Source organism: Myodes glareolus, chromosome 22, assembly GCF_982192425.1.
Source record: "Myodes glareolus chromosome 22, mMyoGla1.1, whole genome shotgun sequence".
NCBI classification, from domain to species: Eukaryota; Metazoa; Chordata; class Mammalia; order Rodentia; family Cricetidae; genus Myodes; species Myodes glareolus.
Genome location: NC_142047.1, coordinates 31,724,939 through 31,747,224, shown reverse-complemented (window position 1 = coordinate 31,747,224; position 22,286 = coordinate 31,724,939). Strand labels below are relative to the sequence as shown.

At 40.5% G+C, this 22,286-nt stretch overlaps 1 protein-coding gene across 2 annotated transcripts in view; it reads left to right on the top strand.

Annotated features, from left to right (window-relative positions):
* The window catches only part of Cdh11 (cadherin 11), a 164,585-nt gene that overhangs the window by 51,894 nt on the left and 90,405 nt on the right, over nucleotides 1–22,286 (top strand). For both annotated transcript variants that reach the window (XM_085682073.2, XM_085682074.2), the window contains exon 2: nucleotides 15,191–15,318. The gene's annotated coding sequence lies outside the window, so the exon portion shown is untranslated. The remainder of the gene's footprint in view (nucleotides 1–15,190; nucleotides 15,319–22,286) is intronic.

Below are 22,286 nucleotides of genomic sequence, written 5' to 3'. Positions count from 1 at the left end.
CTCAGATGGCTTAACAAGTAAAGGTGCTCACTTCCAAACTTAATGGTCTGTGTTCAGTCCCCAGGACTCACATGATGGGAGGGAAGAAGTGATTTGCAAATCTCTCTGATTTCCACATACACAGTGCATGCTGTGGGATGTGTATGCTCACTCCATGACCTCCCACCCCCACCCACTAATTTAGAAGATTCTCTCATGCACAACAGTTCTGAATGGCTGTCTACCAAAAGACATAATAAGAACACAGCCAACAAAGGCAAGCAACATGGAGCCTTCGCACAATGTACTATAGATTGACATGATTGTCAGTGAAAGCCAACCATGACAAAGCATGCTGAGTTAAACAAAACTGAAAGCCTAGCTAAAACTGGAAAACAAACAAGATTACAGTAATAAAAAAGATTTTAACCCCAAATGCTAACATCTAAAGGCCATAATGGAGAGAGTTTGTATGGATTAAACAGGAGAACAAAGAGAGAGGAACCCCAGCTTTCTCTATCCCACCATTGCCCTTGCAATAGCCTCTGATATAGCTCTGTATTACTCAGGCTTTTCCGGGATCCATTTTAAAATCACTGTATTATATCAGTGAGTTGCCATTTGGCTCAGATTTATGACATCTGTCAAGTCTGGGTCTGTGTGTGTGTGTGTGTGTGTTTTGCAGCAAACACAGAGAGTTTTACTGTATATGTTGCAGGAGCAAGACGTAACATAGAGGACAGATCTTCTACTCATCATAACTCCAAAGGGATAAGGTGACTTGCAAGTGGTTGGGTTCAAGAGAACATATTCAAGGACAGAAGGTCTGATTGGCTGAGAGCAGTTACTGTGGGTAGGGGCTGTTGACTCTCATGGAACCATAGTCATTGTGTAACACGTGCTTGCTGGGCATGTGTGTCCTGGTGTAAATGGGTCCCAGAAAAGAAATCACAATCCACTCTCTTTCAAAAAGCTTTCACAGGTTCTGTGTGTCCTCGATCACCTTCTAATTCTTGTCTGTTCACATGTTTGAGGAAGACTCTGGAGGAAAAGTGACCTTCCCCCAGTAAATAATTAGTGTCTGGCACTAATGATCGAGAAATGCTCATGGGCAGAATGAATGGTCTACATGATGCCTTTGTGTGGGATTTGTGCATGGGAGTTTGTGTGTGATCACATAAATTATGAGGGTGTTGTACTGAGTCAGTGTCTTAAAGAACTAAGATTTCATGAAGAAAGGAAGGCTTCCTATACCTAGTAAAAGCAATGGAAGAACCTAGGAAATTAGTGGGTTTCTGCAAGAGTCTGGCCCAGGCTAAGTGCAAGGTCAGCTGAGACTCACTTGGGAAGAGTCTCTCTGAGAGCAGTGTGCACTGGGTGTCAACAACAGGAGCCCTGGAGGAAGACTCCCCAGGTGTGGGTTCCTGTAACCATGTGCCTGGATTAAATCACCTTGTGTATTTTAGATCTCTCTCTACTTTCCAATAGGTACAATTATTGCGGCAATCTATTAAAAATGACATTTCACTCAAAGCAGGGTGTATGAAATAGAAAACTTAAAACAGGGTGTAGGAAACAAGAGACTTTGGTGTTCTGAAATTAGGAAGAGTGTGTGAAAGTCCATAGCTCTTGTGAGTGTGTAGCAGCTATACCAGGATGAACTTTGTTCCTGTGTCTTTCTGGCAGCAATATCATGTTCTGTGTTCTTCTCATCCCTCACCTGAGATCAACTCCATGTCCCCGTGTGCCAATAATGTGCGAGGTGCCACAATTCTATTTTTGAGGATGAGCTTGCTTTCATTACTACTTGAGGAGAAATGGGATAAACAAAGCAGTGAGTCCAGCACCTGGGGTAGCTGGAATCGGACGACTGGAACTGATTTGTATGGTTTTGTCCCTTGGAGTGAGTGACAAAGCTCTTGAAGCTGCATGGCTTTTGCTGAGAACAAGCTTTGCATTAAAACCTGATTCCAAATTATTTAATGCTGCCATTTCTCCCTTTATACCATCCTATTATATAAAACACAACCATTTTTGGTAGCCAAGGTGCAGGATAGGTAGTCTTAAATTTCTTTTAGAATAAAACAGGACATGGATAAATGTGTAAGATTAGTGTTAAGGAAAGGAAAGCATGGGGCTAATTCTGGGCTCTGTAATTTCTAACCTAGTTTCTTCTTCATGAAGACCTACTTTTCGGGAGTTCTTAGACTATGCTTTCTCCCTAGTCACTAGGTCAGGAATGACATTGTCTCTGCTTATGTAGAAATTTTCTTTTCTTCTTGTCCTTAGAAGAGAACTGTCATTCTTCCCAGTGGTCCCTTTAGACACCTCACCTGGCTTGTGATGCTAATGAGGCTAAGGTACAGAGATTTGGGATGCAAGAAGCAGAACCTATGGTCATTGAGCTAGTTGCAGGCTTTGCCCCTCATATACTCTCTTTCCATACCGCAGTTTCTATCCCTCCAAAATAACCAAAGAATGATAGACAGATTAATGTTCCCCAACTCTACAATCATTCTGTTTCTTTTATTATTTACTCAATATGTATTTTCATTTAATTTCCTTTTATTAAATATTTTTAGAGATAATTATATTGCTCTCATCTATGGGAAACTAGTAACTCTTGTCATAAAAATGAGGCAACCAAAAAAAAAATGAGATATAATTAAAGAAGAACAACGTAGCTGAATCCATTTGAGTCTCAGGCCGCCTTCTCTCTTTGTCACAAAAGAGAAGTCTTTCGGAACCACTACAAATATATTCTTTCTTCAGGGATCAGAATTCAAAGAAGAGTGAAGGTACCTCTGGAAGTCTTGGTTAGCTACCATTTAATTGTTATTTGTTGAACCCCTACTGAATAAGTCAGCACGCTAGTTCATTTTATAGACTCTGTATCAGAACAATTATTTGTGATAAAATCAATTACTATTTAGTAAGCAATGTTTTTCTACAAACAAGAATATAATTTACAGACCTCACCTCCTTTGCCTCAGCATAAGTCTATGAAGTGTATGGTTCCTGTTTGGCTGGTAAAGAGAGTGAGCACCAAGTCTAAGGATTGGTGAGCCATGGAGTCCCAAATGAGAACCTTTCTGTGTTTCTTGTTGAGATCTGTCTGTCACTATCAAAGCTTTGTTCCTTCATTGTTTCCTGCTTACTTGAAACATAACTACCTACCACTTTGCCCTCATGGTCCTTTGCATATGCCATATCTCTTACAGATCATCTCATTTGTGTTATTGGGAGTGGATCATGACCCTCGCCCCATGACTCATAGTGAATCCTAGTGAGACACAACTTGTAAGAACACTTATGCTGCTGGTGAAAATGGGTTTATTTCTGCTAGGACAGCTGAAAGTAACTGAGTAGGATTACTTTCAGCTTACTTTCTATCTTATTTGCTTTGGTGTCCAGTGTCAAATTAACTTGATAATTTCCTGGATAAGGGAACCGGTTTAAGTGTTTTCCAAATATTAGAAATCAAATTATGAGTAGCATTTCACTGTGTATGTACACATTTACATATAAATTATCCATCAATCTAACATTTATATATCAAGCATCCATCTCAGACAGTTACAAGCATTAAAGACAAGAGCACATTAAGAAAAACTGACTTAAATCCAACCTAACTCTTTCAGATAAAGATGTAAGAAAGAACGCTGAGTGAACGTTGTAGTAGAAGGATTTTGAGAAGCTTCTAGGAGCTCCTTCATATATGAGCAGGATTTCTTGTCTGTCATTCTTACCAAAAGGAGAATCCCAACCCTGTCTGATGACATATAACAGCTCTACACAACTGCTGAGTGTGTTTTCCTTTTCCTTTTTCCTTCTCAGTTTTTGACATTATTCATAATAGTAGGTACCACTTTTAACCAAACAATAGTTAGAAAAGGAGAAAATGTCCTGTGGATTTTTGAGAATGCCTTGGCATATATGCAAGTACCTCTGAAGTAACTCTTGGGGTACCAGCCTAGGTAACAGTTCCTATGAGAACAGTAGACACTTGACATTGTCAAGTGGCTCTTCCAGGCCCCTTCAAGTGCAGCAAATGTATTCATACCAGTGAAGGATCCTGTTCCACTAGTACAATACAGGAGACCACAACTGAAACACTTTAGCATCCCTGCTCAGCGGTCCTTCCTGAGTAAACAGCCCATCCTGAGTAAATCTAGTGTACTTAATGAGCTAAAAGGAAGACCAAGGACCCCCTCTAGATTCCTTCCCTGACTCATATTACCCTTCAGTGGACAATTTATATTTGTGTCTAAAGAAAATGGCACGTCTTTACTCACTAAAACCCCATCAGAAGTATGGGTAGGAACATGGAGTCAGGAATTCTCTGCCCTTTATCAGCTAATCTGTTCAGGTGTTCTTCACTACCATTTAGATTGGGTCTTTGTCAACCTGATAGACAATACCCAGGAAAACAAACAAGCTTTTTTTTTTTAATTAACCACTGTGAATTCATAGACAATTGGGGTTCTCAAAGCATTTATCTTCGCAACTTCTTAGAAACGTTGGCTAACAAGATAACTTTTTTGCTTTTAACATCTTATTCATTTTTATTTGAGAGGGAGTGAAGGCCACAAGACAACTTTGGGAGTTGGTTCTTTCTTGTTACCATGTGGAATGGGGGACTGAGCTCAGATCACGAGGCTTAGCTGCAAGCAGTTTTACTTGCCGAGCAATTTCTCATCAGCCGCTGTTCGGTTTCGCAGTGCGAAAGGATAGTCCCACTTCATTCTGAGAATCTTTATTGCCTTTCTTTCTGAGCATCTTGTCTCCAAGGGGAACTCCCTCCTGATTGAAGTTGGTCACATTGCTATAGATGTCACAATCTCCCCGTCCTCTGGATGAGAAAATAGTAACAAGCTGTGATAGGGCTAGGACATTGGAGCAGGGGTGTGCCACCGTGTGTCTGTGACTGTAATCGCTAGCATCGACCCAATGAAAAGTTTGCAGATAATTTTATATCTTGATTGTGTGGAGGTTGCCTAGATCTGATCAAATGTTAGAGACATGGCCTCTGCTCTTGAGTGTGGTTAAAAGTTGGTTCTTCCCTGTACTTGTGGGGTCCCTTGTCAGGCCCCTTTCTCTGTGTTTTACAGCAGTCTGGCAAACTAATAGAGTTCTTCCTCACTTTTCAAAATAACATCAGGAGACTACTTCCCCGAATAATAGCTCTAATTTATATAAAAAGGATAAAGTTGGCTTGAGCAGTTGAATGAGTAGAATGAAACAGTCTGTGTCGAAGTCCTCAATTCACTGTGTTTTGGCACTGTGATTGATGGGAACTTCATAATTCTCTTTGTACTTCAATTTCCTAGCCATGAAATAGAGGAAACACAGTACCTGACTACAAGAATTTTATAAGAGAACACACACAAATATATCACACACACACATATCACACACACTTATCTCACTCTCACACACACACACACACACACACACATATGCAGTAAAGTACTTAGTACTTAGCCCAGCATTCAAGGTATTGAAACTGCTTAATGAATGTTCTCAATTTTCAATACTTGTTTGAATTAAGCTGAGTCTAAGAAACTCATACCTAAAATATCTGAGAGATTTTATGCCACTTATTTATGACTCTGATCATATAGTAAATCTCCACAGATGCTGAGATTCTTCACTTGGCAAGGGAAACACGTGGGAGATATCACCCATACTTTTACAAAACTCAATAATGGCACAAACATATGCACCTAATGCCAATCAGAAATTACCTGTTATTTGTGCCACCTTTTTGATAATAACCATATTTTGACAAATGAAAACCTCTGTCTATGCTTTTAATTATTTTAGGAGACAGTCCAAAGAGTGCAATATTCCATTCTCAATGCTGAGTAATTTGAGCGAAGTGAATACATCATTATAGACCTTGAAGACTATTCAGAGTTATCCCTGTCATCAAATGCATAAGTGGGTAATACTTTTGGTAACACACACACACACGTGTACATACATGTAAACACAGTTTTACTCTCTCACTCTCTTTTTTCTCTACTGTCATTCATCACCTAGTGCAGTAAGTGAGCCCTAAAGAAGGGAGAAGTCTACTGACCCCAGAGAATAAAAATGACTATAAGATGAATTGCAATCTTTAGGTAGCTCATAGCTTCTTTGGGTACAATGTTATAAAGGGCAGATAGCCTCAATTACGAAGGGTTTTTTCCTTAAGAAAACCTGAAAGCCATTGGATATAGTAAGGGTTTCCAAAAGGGTATGCTAGAGGATCCTGGAGCTCTCTGAGTTAACTCAAGGAAGCAAGATGAAGATCTAGGGATGTTCTACCAACAGTGATCAGAGTTTAGATGAAGGAATGACATGTTCAGAAAGGCACAGAGGCTATCAGCTGCCAAGTCATTAAACACCAGATCTGCCCATGCAGGAAGTACTGTGGGCAGGTGAGGCTGAGACAGACACAGGAATGAAAAGGCTGTGTTAATGAATATGGACATCTCCCAATCTGATAAGAAACCACTGGAACCACTGAATGGAGGCTTGAGAGATCGTTAAGAGTACTTTCTGCTCTTGTGGTGGACCCTTGTTTGTTTTCCAGTATATCAGAAAGCTCCCAGCTATCTGTAACTCAAGTCCCAAGAGAGTTAAAGCCCCCTCTGACTTCTTCAGGCACCTGTACACATGTAGAACACGTATAGACATGTAGGCATATACATGTGCACAGAAAATTAATAATTCCCGACAAAATAAGTCACTGGGTATTTTTACATTCTCACAAGCACATATATGTATACTTTTAGATTTAGTGTTATGTGTGTGTGTATGCACACACGTTGTATTTCTAGTTAGTGGCTTCTCTTAAGAAGGAAGTGTCTGTTTTGCTGTTCATATTCTCAAGATATTTCCTTTACGAAGGAGAGAAAAATTAGCAAAGTAAAATAAAACAAACTATAGAAAAAAGTTAAGTAGTGTTGCAGAAGACGTGATCACATACATGTGTTTGCTTTGTTCACATAGATAATTCCCATATTCAGTCTTATTAATAAGCTGTATGGGTGACTTAAATACTTTCCTTCAGTTTGATTATTTTACCTGTTTGCATGTGAAAAAATACTAGCTTATTAGCATAATAATAAAATATACTGCCTTAGACAAAGGGTTTTACTTTTATTATATTGAAAGTTCCTCAGGTTATATAACTACAGGATTAGATTCAGTCTTTGTATATAGCTTTGCGGTGGTTATCCTTAAACTGAGCATGCTTACTTATTGTGGCTGCTTTTCTTCTTCTTTTTCTTCTTCTTCTTCTTCTTCTTCTTCTTCTTCTTCTTCTTCTTCTTCTTCTTCTTCTTCTTCTTCTTCTTCCTTCTTCTTCCTCCTTCTCCTCCTCCTCGTCCTCCTTCTCCTTCTCCTTCTCCTCCTCCTTCCACCCCAATTTCAAGGTTATCAGGATGAAGTAAAAAGGGCAGAGCAGGGCCTTTGGTGTCAGAAAAACCTAGATTGGACTTCTCATTGAGCTAATTCGTCTGGTTATCTTGGACAAGTTATTGGCCTCTCTGAACTCTGTCTTGTTTCTCTCTTGCGAAGTTGGTGTGAGATTAGCTAAATCCCTCTGAGGCTTGTTGGAAGTATTAATTAAAAATAAATGCATGTACGAAACACACTTGTCCATGGCAATAATATCAGGAAACTGTAGTGGTTGGAGAATGATACAGGATTATTGATATGCAATTGTTAATATGCTAAAGAGAGAAAGTGAAACTGTAATTTGGGCAAGAAACTGTAATAATATGCAGAGGAGCAGGAGGTAACCTCATTTGCTCGAATACTGTTTGTTTATTCGTTTCTCAAAGATATCACAAAGTCTGCGAATATTTATTTAGTTCTGCTCCCAATAGCCCTTCTAATAGGGAATTATTTGGGTACAACGAAAGACATTTGTAAATGCGGCTGATAAGACTGCCATTGGACAAGGAGTGTTTTGTTGGACACAAGAATTCTATTATCCCTGGCTTCAGTTGTCAAGTGCCCGGGGAACCCAGAATTTATGGTAGTCGCACAATGGGCCTTTCAGGACCCAGCAAAAGAGCTGTGAGATCCTGCTCCACGGCTTTTCAGGGCTTCTAATCTTTTTATCAGGCCAGGACAATGCCGGATTCAGCTGCTGCCTGAGCCTCCTGACTGTCCATTGGCCATCAGGTATTGTGCGGTAATTACCATGGCAACAATGGACTCTCTTCTACGCCCGTCCATCAGAGCTTTAGAAAACAGCAAAGGTTGTCACTTTGTATTAGGTGCTGCTAAAGGCATGGCTTACTTAGGAAAATGACTAAAGGGACATAAAGATAATCATGTTGAAAGATTCAGTTAAAAGAGCGCTGAGTCAAATCCATTTGGAGTCCAGAAACTTTTCGTGTTTGGCTTCTTGTAGTTGCAATTACTTTGGGGGCATCATCCCATGATTCTATAGGAGAGGAACATGCCTAGGGTACATCAGGGGGACATAAACCATGGATTTCTGGAAGTCCCTATACACACATGGGAGCGGAGGTCTAAGCTCAGCCAATGAACATCACGGCACATCTTTAAGAGTCTTTGATTCTTAGTTTCCTCATGTGAAAAAAATGGCAATGCTGATGTTCACAGATGGATGTTAGTTGCATGCTGTATGACTGCAAATGTTCTATATGATTGCTGACGTGTCTATTGATGAGCTTCATGAGAAAGAAAACATACAATGAAATTTTAAACAACCATAACCACTGTAAAACCAAAATGCATATCTATCTTTTTATAATCAGAGCTCATGATTATTTCCTGAGCTTTTCAATTTATTCTTACTTACTACTCTTCATGATAATCCTCCAAAATTGTTATTATCTACATTTTATCTAGAGAATAGGGCCCCAGACAGTTATTACTTACCCAAACTCAATCTAGTTTTGCACAGGCAAAACCTGAACTTTAAGTCGTATTTTCTCACAGTGTTTTTCCCTTTCTCCTAAAAAATCATAATTGACTGGCTTATCTTATAAAATATGCTTCACCATATGGTTTGGGGACTTTGGCAATAACAGGAAGAAAAAAACACCCAGTGGTGATTATTAATGGCGCTTAATCATCACTTTGACAATGTTGAGAACATGTAACACTCTAGAAAGCCGTAAGTTCCCATCTGTAGATGCCCAGAGTGTGCTGCACTGATTGAGCCCCTTCTGCTGCTTGCTGAGCAAGAAAATCACAGAGCAGGATCAGCCACGTGTCTCTACTCGTTGCTTCTAGACCATAGTAAAGCGTAGTCCAGGCAGCCGCTTCACAACTCTGTGTTTTAACCGCTTTAGATGACATACCAAAGCTTACTCATCTTTTGTTTTGATTGGCTCTGCTCCCAACCATCTTCAGCTTGTTATTGCATGTATACAGCAAATGTAGAAAGTATCTTTGCACACACAACAGGCACAGACATTGTTTGTTCTGAAAAGTGACTTTGATGTTGGGGCTCTTAGAAATTATGAGGAGTGGACTTGTGGCAACTTAGTCCAGTCCTGCTATTCCTTGCTGCATGCACCTGGGGATTCATTACAAAGTTCCAGTTTCTGTATCTGTAAAATGGGGTTGCACTATAATCTTTCTTGTCTGTCTTGCTCCCCTCTGTTGTTTTTTCTGGCAGCACAGAAGCTGTGCTTTAATCAGTTACTGTTGTTCCCGCAGACATCAGCTATGTCACTGCCATCAGATGTAGCTTTTAATTAAATCTCTATTGTTCTATCTATCAATAAAACTTGGGAGTCAAAGGCTGGGATGAAAACCTGCTAGCTCAAAGAGGTAGAGTAACAACGAGCTGACCTTATCTCTTTGTCAGCATTTCCGAAAGAGTGTCCTTCTGCTCTGCCAAAACAAACACAACCCATGCTACACAAAGTCCCTCCTTAGGACTTCCTGTGTGTGTCCCATCATTCTGTAGACATCCTCTGACTCTATATGATTACTTTATGTCAATGAATTTGAGATGGAGGAAGGACAGAGATGAGAGCAAAGGAAGAGCTATTTTGATTGAGGGAGCCATTATGGGGTTAGCAAGAAATATGGTACCAGAAGAATTCCCAGGAAATCACAAAGATGACCCAAGCTAAGACCCTAAGCGATAGAGGAGAGGGTGCCCAAACTATCGTTGCCCTGTTATCAGACTGATGAATATCTTAAATGTCACCATCATTTAAGTTGAACCTTCATCCAGCAACTGATGGAAACAGAGGCAGAGACCTGCATTGGAGCACTGGGCTGAGCTCCCAAAGTCCAGATTAATAGTGGGAAGAGTGAGAATAAGAGCAAAGAGGTCAAGACCATGATGGGGACACCCACTGAAACAGCTTACTTAAGGTAATGGGAGATCACCAACTCCAGCTGGACAGGGAAGGAAACAGCATAGGACCAAACTAGTCCCTCTGAATGTGGGTTACAGTTGTATGACTGGGGCAGACTGAGGGGCCACTGGCAGTGGCACCAGAATTTATCCCTTCTGCTTGTAGTGGCTTTTGGGGAACCTATTCTCTTTGGATGTATAACTTGCTCAGCCTAGACACAGCATGGGGGACCTTCGACTTTCCCCGAAGCAACGTGCCTTACCCTCTCTGAGAAGTGGAAGGGGATGGAATGGGGGGTTTAGGTGGAGGGAAGAGGAGGAGGGGAGGGAACGGGAACTGTGATTGGGATATAAAATAAAAAAGATTGCTTTCTTTTAAAATAAATAAATGTCTAAATAAATAAATTTAAGAAATGAAACAAACAAACAAAAAAACCAGAAAATCAAACAAACAAAAAGCCCAAAAGCAAACAAAAAAAGAAGAATGTTCACACATGGTAATCTATAAGTCAAGGCATTAGTTTTAGGGATCTGGAAAATAAAGACATGATTGTGTGTAAACCAAACCTTCACTTTAGGATCCTTCTCCAGCTATTATTACCTTATTCATCCAGCTAGCCATTATTTTTTTGAGACAGGATCTCATGTTGAAGCCAAGGTTTGTATGAAGCTCGTTACCTTCTATCCCAAACATCTCAGTGTAGGAATCAAAGGCCTGTACAGCTATATTTAAGTTGAGTGGTCTTCATTTCTACATGTATGCATAGTGTTTTTCTCTTCACACTTCACACTTATAGCAATTTGATCTTTTTGTTCCTGATTTCTTTGTTTCTCAGAAAATACAAGCCATTTATTGCCTGAGTTCCTGAGAGTCCGGTGGTCATGCATGGAAATGAAAGGGACTGATAGACCACAGGGTGGCTACACTGGAAGGTGACATCATTGACTTCTAGATTTGGTACATGAAAGAGGAGCATCTTAGAGCAAGTAGGGTATGAATGAGACAAGACTGATTTCATGACAACAGAAGGCAACACATGATTCTAGGTCTTGAGGCCATTGGTGTGTACAAAATTACAGAAAAATGGACATTTTAACATGAAGGCTTTTGCATAAGGCAATGGTGTAAAGTAAACTCTAATAGTCTTTTCAGACCCTGAAACACTGCTAAAATCTCAAATAACAGTATAGAGTACTTGTATTTAACATGGCATAGTTAGAAGGCAACCCTTTCCCCTGAGCTCACAGCTCCTCATCAACAAAGTTTTGGAGTGAACAGAACTCTAAATACATAAACAATGTTCTATCTTTTTGTTTGTTAGTTTCTTCCAAAACTACTATGTGATCTTTGGATGAAAAGCATTTTTCCTGTGGAACAGCCTGGAAGGTGAAGAATCAAGGCAAAGAGAAGGTTCTGAATTGGTTTGGGTAGATGAGCTAAATAAAGTTTTACAGATAGTGTTAGCCACAGAAAGAGCTTGAGCATTTGCCTGGTAGATTCTGACCTTTCTTGTTCTTGGCTGTGATCCTCTGCAATAGTTTTACTCTACTGAGTTGGGCAGCGGGGGTACCAACAGCGATACCTCAGATACAAGAGGATGTATCACAGATAATTTAGAAAAACACCGTCTTCATATGGTTTATAACATTTTAGTAATCTATTGGTCATTAACATCCTATTCAGAAATGTTTTCATTTATAATAATTGGTAATTGCCATGCACAAATCTGAGAGTTGTGTGAACACATATAGACCCTACTTCACATGGCGTCTATCAGTTCATGAAATTGGATAGGTAATATTACATAAAGGTTTGAAAAGATAAAAAGTTAAAATTGGCATCTTTTTTTCACATGTGTTTGGGACACTTAGAGATAAGAAGGTGCTGTGTGTGTGTGTGTATCTCCCTCTCTCTCTCTGTCTATATCGACTGCTCCATGAATAGCAGCATAAATAGGCACTCTTACCCCAGAATCTGAAGAATAAGTAGTTGAAGATTAAGGCACTAGTAGATCTGGTTCTTGGGATGACCATTCTCTGGCTTCATGGATACTCATCTTTTCACTTTTTACTTCCTCATGTAGCAGAAATATAGACACAGAAGACAGATAGAGAGAGGGAGAGAGAGAGAGAAAGAGAGAGAGAGAGAGAGAGAGAGAGAGAGAGAGAGAGAGAGAGGACATGCCATGCATTCTTACTTTACATGGATGCTAGTCTCACCAAGGGAGCCCTACTTGCACCTAAGTATCTCTCAAAGGAGTCCCCAGCCTTCAAACACAATTTCATTGATTTGGGAAAGGGGTCACAAACTTTCAACCTACAGGATTTTACCCTGTCTTCCAATTCATGTCCTTTTCACATGCAAATATAATCATTCCACTTGAGCAGTTCCTTATATCTGATTTGTATTAACACTAATTTTATATTTTTTATTGAAAAGAGATTTTTTTCATATAATATATTCTGATTGCCATTTCTTTTACCTCAGCTTTCCCCAGATTCTTTCTATTTACCCACCCACCCAAATCTACACCTCTTTCTTCTCTCTCATCAGAATTTAAAGAAGCATTTAAAAAAAGATAAAATAAAACCAGATGAACCAGAATAGGAAAAAAAAAACAAAGAAAAATAGAAGTAAAAGTGCCCAAAGAAAAGCTCAAGGAACACATATAGATACAGAAACACAGAAACAGAGAAATGTTTACATACCCACACCCAGAAACCCCATAAAAACACAAAACCAGAAACCATAATGTATACTCAAAAGGCATGTGAGGCAAACAACAACAATAACAACAAAAGCTTTAATACAGCATTACAGAAAAGAACCTCCCCAAATGCCATTGTGTTCTTTTTTCCTTGGCCATATACTGCTAGACACAGAGCCTAGCCTCAGAAATGGCTTGTGTCCCCAATGAGAATTTGTCGAGAAAGCTATTATTTCATTTGTGAGTGGCTACCAATTGGAAATAAGTTTTGGATTGAATATAGGGACTATTTTCCACTTCCACTTTCAGAAAGGGGATCCGTCTGACACAGACCTGTGCAATTGCTGTTCATGTTGTCACAGTCTCCGTGAGTTCATAGGTGTGTGGCTCCGTCTGCATTTTGAAGGCCTTTTTTGTCTTAGCATCCTCTTGCTCTCTGGCTCTTATAATGTTTCTAACTTCTCTTCCTCAAAGTTCCCTGAATCATAAGTAGTGACAGGAGTTGGGTAGCATTAGTTTTAAAGTTTCATCTCTCATCTAAATTTTGTCTATTTCAAACATGAAAGAATCAAATTACAGTTCATCTTGAAGCCCAATCCTGTGTAGCTATAATTTGTAGAACCAAATAAATTATATGCTTCTATGATATGATGTTGGGAGGCATAGGGTGGATGGGCATTCTCATTCCAAGAGGAAGAAAGTAATGAAGCAAGAGTGATAAGTCCCAAGCAAGTCGACACCTAAGAGGGCATACCAATAGTGATGGAGGGTCAAGAAAAATTGGCTTCAGTTTGAAAGCTCTGTTTTTTAGATAAGCAAAGACCTCTCCCCTTGGGTTCACTTAATGTCAGTTAATTGGTTGTGTAAGTCTGTTTGAGATCCAGATCCTGAGATCTAAAGATGTGATTTATTGGTGGCAATATATTTGCTGCCTGACAAATTTGGGTCTCCTGGTTGCATCATCATCTCCATGTTGTATGAATGCCTCCATGTATGTTCAGGATAAGCCCAGGGCTGCCTGTCCTTGGCACCCTGAGAATCTTACACAGTATGACAATTTTACTGTTCTTGTTGATACCTTCTCTCAAGCAACGTGCTAGACGCACATTTTTGAAGATTTGCAATTCATCTGCCTTCGTTCAGTGAGGTTTTTTTCTTTGTTTTGTCTGTTATATTTTGTTTGAATGTGTTGTACTAAGAAGATATTGTGCAGAGAAAGGAAAAGTAGACTTTGAAATAAACATAGTACAACAAACAGCTAATAGAGATTTTGATTGAGGGCCTCATGCAAACTGAGTTGGCCACAGAAAGCCGACAGCCTAGACCCGAAGGACGTTCAAGAACATCTGTAGGCTGCAGTCTTAGGAAGGCTTTGCCAGTCAGCATCTTTGTGAGCTCAGTGCCTCAGTTCTTAAAGATGACAGCTGTTTAAACACTCCATATACTTTTCTCCTTTCATTCAACTAATATATGAACAGCTGCTCTGGGATAGGGAAAGTGTTGAACACTTCAGTAGATACAAAGTTCAATCAGACCAACATCGACAGAACACAGTGCCTCCCACACAGAAAATTCAGATTTTGCTGTAGTGAAGCAGAAATGAAAGCCTGACGAAGATCGGAGTGCATGCTCAGCCCTGTGCTCTGATCTTGTTGAAGGTGAACGGCTATTCTCAACACCCACTGTCCCTTGTTCTTGAGTAGACCATTCCATGAGAAGCAGTCTCCCCCAGCAAGCTGTTTCTCACTTTAAGAGAGGAAGACATGCCTTTGAGTCAGAGTATACACTGATTATAAATTTGTCTCTGAATGCTTTCAATCTCTCCTGCAGGGGTTATGACTATTTCTAGAGCAAGTGGATGTGAAAGTCACAGCACAAGCGCTTGGGCAGCCCCCCAGATTCACCTTGCTATCAAAGTACTAAACACAGATGTGGTTAATCACACTGGTAATTCTAAATCCACAAGTTTCCCCAGTTTTCTATAGAACTGTAATAGCTGGCTTATATTTTTTTGTATGCCTAGGCTATTTTCTTTGAAGAGAAAAGTCTAACTTACGCCACTGTCTATCCCCAGTATAAAGTACTGGGGCATTTTGGTCATTTCTGCTGCATCTATATCACTAATGATGCGTCTCTGCTGTATCTTTTCTTTCAGAAATCACTGTGCTTTCGGCTTTGTGGACCTGTGAAGACATTCATTTCTCTTGTTATCTGTTGAATGATCAATCAGATGGGTGGAATATGTTATAGGAATTGGCAGCAAGTGTCCAATGGGTGAAGAAGGTAAGAAGGGCCAGCAGTACTGAGGGAGTCTCCGCTAACTATGCCTGTGAAGGTGGGAGTTATGTCTACCAGTTACAAGTGCTGATGTCTGGCTCGATCTGGAATTTCACTAACCCCGAAGTGGAATTTTAGAGGGAGAGAAATTTGTCTCTTTGTCTTTAAGAAGACAACTTTTCAATATTGTTTTGGTTGGGTTTTCTTTGTTGTGTATCTGTTAGGTGCCAATCTGCAGAGGACAAACTTTGATTGAATTTGATTGAATCTGGTATGGAAGAAAGGAGAAAAACTGAAGAGTAATTCTGCAAAGACGACATGTCCGGACAGACTGATTAAGATGATTGTTGTGCTGCATTGTTGTCCTATTTGTCTTTTGACAGAAATTCTTAAGATAAAAACAAGGTGGCTTCCATCCTGAAAAAAAGAGAAATAGAGAGAGAGAAGGAAAGAAGGGAGAGAGAGAGAGAGAGAGAGAGAGAGAGAGAGAGAGAGAGAGAATTAGCTAGAAGACTGCAATGTTTATTCCTCAAAAGCTCAAAAGCCAGGGCAGCTCAGTCATGAGCCAGGAGGTCTGATTTTAATGCTAGGTCCAGCTATGCTGTTGCTGTTCTCTGACTAAAAAATGTTTTTAAGCTAACGAGATCTTTCTTGAGACAATACAGTGATTAGATTCTGAGTCTCTGACAGTTCTTAAGATTTATAAATTTCTATTTACCCTCATCCTATCTATTCAGTGGTGACTGACACCATGTCCACAGGCCATCCATGTTGGTTAGAAATTTGTGTTTCAGATATGGTCTCTCTTTGTAATCCCGGGTGACCTGAAGCTCACTGTGCAGACCAGGTTGGCCTCACACTCATGAAGATTCACCTCTGTCTTCTGAGTATTGGGACTGAAGATGTTCACCACCATGCCTGGATTCCAGATAGACAATAGAATTTTAATTCTTTTGCCATGACTCGTTACTTTCTGGGATTCTAGATCTATCTAACAAAATGTCTGTGTCCACTGTGGATACCTGCATATTCCAGGAGATATATGTGTACAGGCTAAATGCAAGTCACATAATTTCCTCTAATCCTTCACAGTTCAGTGGGAGAACAACTGCTTAGCCAGACTAGACACACAGGACATATCTCTGTGTCTCTCAGTCCTTATCTCTTACAGTAACTGATTCTAGTAGATTCCTACACGTACTAATTTCAATTACTCCTCAATGATTTTTTGTTCATTTATTCCAACTGACATTACCCAATGCAAGGGGAATTCTTCTCTAATATTAATGATCTTTTGGCCTCCCTAACTATCTTTCTTCATCAACTCCAGAAGTGTTCCATCTTCCATACACCTTGAGAAGTGTTTCTAAGTCCCTGTATTATGCTATTCTTCTGGTTCATCCCTTTAAAGACAAAGCTATGAATTAATTATCAGCTTCTTAAGGGACTTCCAGAATTCTTTAATAAGAAAGCCACCCTGACACTGGCCAGAGCGCATCCCTGCTACCCTTTCTTCACACCCACTCTTTGTTAGAAGCCTCCCCCCACCCAGGGGCTATCCATTAGGAAACAGACTCATTTCTCCCAAACAATAACATTTCTCCTCTTTTTTATTATACCTTAGCTTCGACCTCATTTTCCCTAAAAAGATTTGTTTGCTTGTTTGCTTTCATGTTTTATTCCCTAAGATCAAATCATCGTTGTTCCTCAGACAATCCTTGAGTGGCCAGGGATTACACCATGCGCAGTAATCTCACATCAGGTCACGATTGATTGTCAGTATACAAAAAACTTTTCTAGTCACTGTGATCAAACACCTCACAGGAGGGCAGACTTCCTTTGGCTGGCTCATTGTTTTGGGAAACGAGTTCACTGTGGTTGGGAGGGTGGAGTGTAGAACAGGTCCTTCACAGCAAAGATAGATGAGGTGGATTCATAGGAGAACGGGGGATTACTGAAATCAGCTAACTGGCAGTGCATGCTTGCACCGTATCAGAAGCACGCTGTCTTTAGAGGTATCACTCCCTTAATCCTCCCTTTGTGCAGCTGCTATTATTATTATTTAAAATTGTTAAATGAGAAACTCGACCTTCCAGAGGATAAGCTGCCCATGGCAATATGCTGCACCTCTTTATCTTTTTAGTTTGCATCAATGGAACGTCTGACTTTTTCTATAGCTGTGCCTTTGGCCAACCTCCGTCTGCCTTTCCTCTGAATGTTCTGCTAGATTATGGGCAAAAACATTTCCTCCACATAAGGTCCTTCCTAGTTTAGTCCTCCAAAACTATTGTTTAAAAGACAGTCATCTAGCCACTGCATGTGCAATGTGTAAGCCTTTGGAGATTTTTCAGGATCGTTTTTTTTTTTTTTTTTTTTTTTTGTCTCTTATATTAATGAGAGTCTGTTTTGGGAGAGAATTTCCATTTGAGAAATCTTCAAACCCCCCCCCCCCCCGCCCATGCTCTGGTTAACAGTTGATAGGGAAACAAAAATACAAACAAAACCACAGTGTGTGAAAGACTCAGCAGTGGAACCCAAGCTGCACCTCCCTGCCAAGCACAAACCTGACTGGGAAATCTCAAGGCTGGCATGGGCTGCTCTGCTGCTGGCATCTTCCATGTTCCTTTGCTCTGATGCCTGGTTCCGCAGGTGGCCCGCATTCCTCTGTGGTTATACCTGTGAATGCTGATCGTTTTGTTTTTGCCAAGGCTGATGGGCCTCTTCATTTTATCAGCCCTCTGAATTCTTCACTAGGGTGCACCAATGACCTTTTCTATTTTTCCAGATAGTGGGTGTATGAACAGGCAGCTTGTTTGTCCCGGCCACCCAGAACCCAAATAACCAAACAGAAACTATATTATTTAAAATATTGCTTGGCCCATTAGGTCTAACTTCTTATTGGCTAACTCTTACAACTTAATTTAACCCATTTCTAGTAATCTGTGTATCACCACATAACTGTGGCTTACTGGCAAGAATCCAACTGGTGTCTGTCTTTGATGGGGCTACAAGGCTTCTCCCTGACTCCACCTTCTTTCTCCTAGCATTCGATTCCATCTTCCCCACCTACCTACATTCTGCCCTACTATAGGTCCAAAGCAGTTTCTTTATTCATTAATGGGAATCACAGCATACAGAGGGAAATCTCACATCAAGTGGGGACAGGTTGTCTAAGATACTGATGAAGCAGTCAAAAGTGAAAATCTGCTAGATTTTTCTCCTCCTAGAGATTAAACACAGCCTTTTCTTTGGGACTTTCCATGACTCTTTTAATCCAAGGAGAGGAAGCAAAATATTCTTATGTTTCCAGAAAAATCACTGAAACCAAGCAGCCTGCTACTCTTAAGCTCCTAAAAAATTAAAACTCACCACCACCACCACAACAAAAAGCCATGACACAAATGGAATAGACTCTTGGACTTTTCAGGGCAGAGTTCTGATTTTAAGGAAAGGACTTTTATGTCTCAGGGGAGAAAACAGATTGTCATAGCTCATCTTCTAGGAAGAACAAAACAAGACAAATAACGAGCTGGCCTCGACTTAGTGTCTCAACTTTGGTGGCTCAGATGAATCTAGAAGTGTGTCCATTGCTTTTCTACTGATTGCTAGTACGTGAGGATTTTAGCGTTTCTCGATCAGGGCCCTATGATTTGCCACACACACACACAGGTAGAGATGAAAATGACATTTTCCCTCGTGAAATGATGCTTGCATCCAAGGAGATCTGTGTGATGTACTCAGATTCAAGTGGCAAGGAGGGAGGAGAGACTTTCAGCGCGCAGTAGAGACGGGGAGGGGGGATGGGGGACAGAGGAACAGCTCTTAGATCAACCTCTTGGGAAATTCTCTGGAGCTTTCACTTCCACCCCAGCCTATGTGAATCTCAGGTAGTCATTGCAGCTCACCAGAGGAATTCCCCAGGCAGCTGCAGGATAGATGTCAGCCCTGCAACCCCGCTGGGTACTTAATAGAGCACTGGGGTCTGCACATGAGTGTTTAGGAGGAGCAAAAGGGAAATGTCCTCTCCAGAAGAGGGGTACAAGAGCACTGACACCCTGCTGAGCAAAAATCAGCAGGGACTTCAGGTCCCAGGTCACCCAATTATTTCTCATTTGCATAGAAGTCAATTCCAGAAAGCTGCTTGGAGGGCAGCTCACTTGTGCTGCCAAACCCACGGGCTCTGAATTGTCAGTGCCAGCTCCAAGTGCTGGCAGCCCGCTCCTGTGTCCTATGTGCCTGCTGGGGCTGTCGGTGAATGCACATTTCCTATTTCGGGATGTGGGCCATCGTGGAGAAGGAGGCCAGGTTTCTGTCTGGAGTCAGTGTCACTGGGATCAGAAACAGACACTTCATTCACTCGTGGACACCACATACTGCAGCTCTTTGCTATGTGCGATGTGACAGCCACTCCCCGATTCAAGGATCGATTGCACGATGCTCTTATGGGCTTGGTGAAGTGAATATCGAATATCTCATCCCTTGTTGAATGCCAGTCAAAAGGATGAGCTTACACCAAAGTGCAGGTGCTTTGTCTTGCTTTATTTAACTCACGACACATAAAAGGACCATTTTTCACAATAACCGAATGGTGTTTATTGACCATCCTTATAAGGCAGGATCAGTCTTACAAGGTTTGCAGTTATTAGTCTTGTTTGTTGTCACCAAAACTTTGACAGATGTCTTAGGGGCTCTGATAGATGAGGATGCTGAGGTCCACAGTAGCTAAAGCACTTGCAGAGAGCCTCATAACTGGCCTTGAATTGGTTGTATCACTGCTCCGCTGCACATCAGTATGGTATATCTCATTGTCATCAGTTTGCCTCTTCGAAGTCAATTGTGCCCTGCTTATCAGTCTCCATCAACTTGTGTGGGAGGAAGTTCGAGGGTAATACTTATTGCAATCATTTTTGTATAGTCATGTTTCAAAACTCCATCACAGATTTTAAAGTTACACAGTGGGTTTTAGCGCCAATATGGTTCTGGTGTGGGGAGGGGAGTTGTTATTCATCAACCAAATCACAGAGGAGACACATTTTTAAATCTCAAACTAGGTACTGAGCCTGACGTAAAAGTATCAGTGTTCACACAGTGAAGCTGAAATTGTTCTGTAAAGAACCTTGCGCTACATTCTGTGGATGAAGTGGGGCTGGCAGGCATGTAACCAAGACACAGTCACATCTGTCAATGCTTCACACAGAATGGCTAACTCTGTTAGACAAACTCAGGAGAGGCTTCAGCAAGGGAGGTGATCACTGGGTTTAGAGTTGAGCATGGGTAGGTTTGACTAGGAGGAGATGAGGAATTGCTTGCCAGGTAAAGGGACGTTCAGTTAGCCTTGGTCATCAGTAAAATATGCCATAAATTGTTTATGTGTAAACAAATAAGATGACTGAATAAAAGTGATTTAAAATCAAAATGGAAAACTTGATGTTCAGAGAAAACTTGTCCAATATGTGTGTTTTAATTTTCATCCCTGTAGGCTACCACTATGTTTGGTTTGGTACATGACTGTCCAGAGACTTTCTAAGCAGTTACAGGGACATACATTAAAATAATCTTTTATGTTCATGGAGGTATCCAACTGCTGTCTCCTGCATACTGTTTTGCATCACAGTTAAAATAAAAACGATTCTTTCTTCTTTTAATTGTGCTTGTTTGGGTTAAAGCATTTCTATTTGCTTTTAATTTTTATTTATTTTATTTATTTTTTTGAAGTAGGATTTCTCTGTATATCTCTGACTGTCAGGAACTTGCTTTGTAGAACAAACATCTGTTTGCTTTTAAAACATTTCAAACCCAAGGGAGAATTAAAAAAAAAATACAAGAAACCTTCATGAACCTTTCACCTAGAGTCACTGACTTATGAAAGTCATTTGGTTGTATTCTATGTAATAGTTTTGTGAACTATTACCCTTAATCAGGATATTGATTGTTTGCCGTATATAGTCAACAAGTGAATGAAGTGTCTGTTTATGATCCCAGGGATACTGGCTTCAGACAGAAGCCTGGCCTCCTTCCATATGGTGGTCTGCATCCTGTTTCCTTGCTTTTACGGAGAGATATACTCTGATGCATTGGCAAATAAGGGCATATTTCTTGGCCTGCTAAAAGTAGTTTATCCACCCTGAGAATACAGATGGACAGAGAAGACTATGGCTTGGTACCTTGATCTTTGGGGAAGAATTTGACCCTGACTTAATTGATCATCAAGGGCAACCACTTGGGGAAGGAGGGCATGTTTCCTGTTCACTGTGCTTGTATTGTGTGCTCACTGGTCCAGAGAAGCAACAGACAGTTCAATTGAAACCCAATCTCTACCATTTCCGACAAGCAGTCATTTAGATGGCATTATCTTTTCTGTTCGGCTTGTCAGAGTCAACACGACATTTTCAAGGCTGGTGTAGGTTTCCCTCCTTTGAAAGATCAAAGCATCTGAACATTGCTCGAGTTATCTGTGTACTTCCTTCATGTGTTACATAGCAAGGGATAGTGTGCATGTAAAGTAAGAGGAACTCTGAATACAGAGGCAGGCAGGAAGCAGTCTCAAAGCCAATGTGACAGGGTTTTGTAGCCATGCGATCTAGATATAAAAGGATTATTCTCAGGTCCTCAGTCATTGTTTCTCTCAGCCAACAAGTCCCAAAAGCCTTCAGGGCACACTCTTTCATGATCTTTGCCAAGATATAGGTTGTTTTTTCTTTTTTTTTGGTTGTTGTTTTTCCAAGCGGCGTCCTCTCAGGAGATGAAAGTGAGACAGAAAAGAAATATCGCAGTTGAAAAAGCAATTGAATCTGAACACAGTAGGGTGGGATTTCAAAGAATAATTTCCTAGACATCCATTAAGTAACTCATTTATACATTAGACACACATGTATTGGCTACTTACTCAAGCTATTTATGCGAGCACCTGCCAATGAACTCATGATGCTTCCTATAATAAGGGAACTCTTAAACCTAAGCAGGCATCCTTTGTT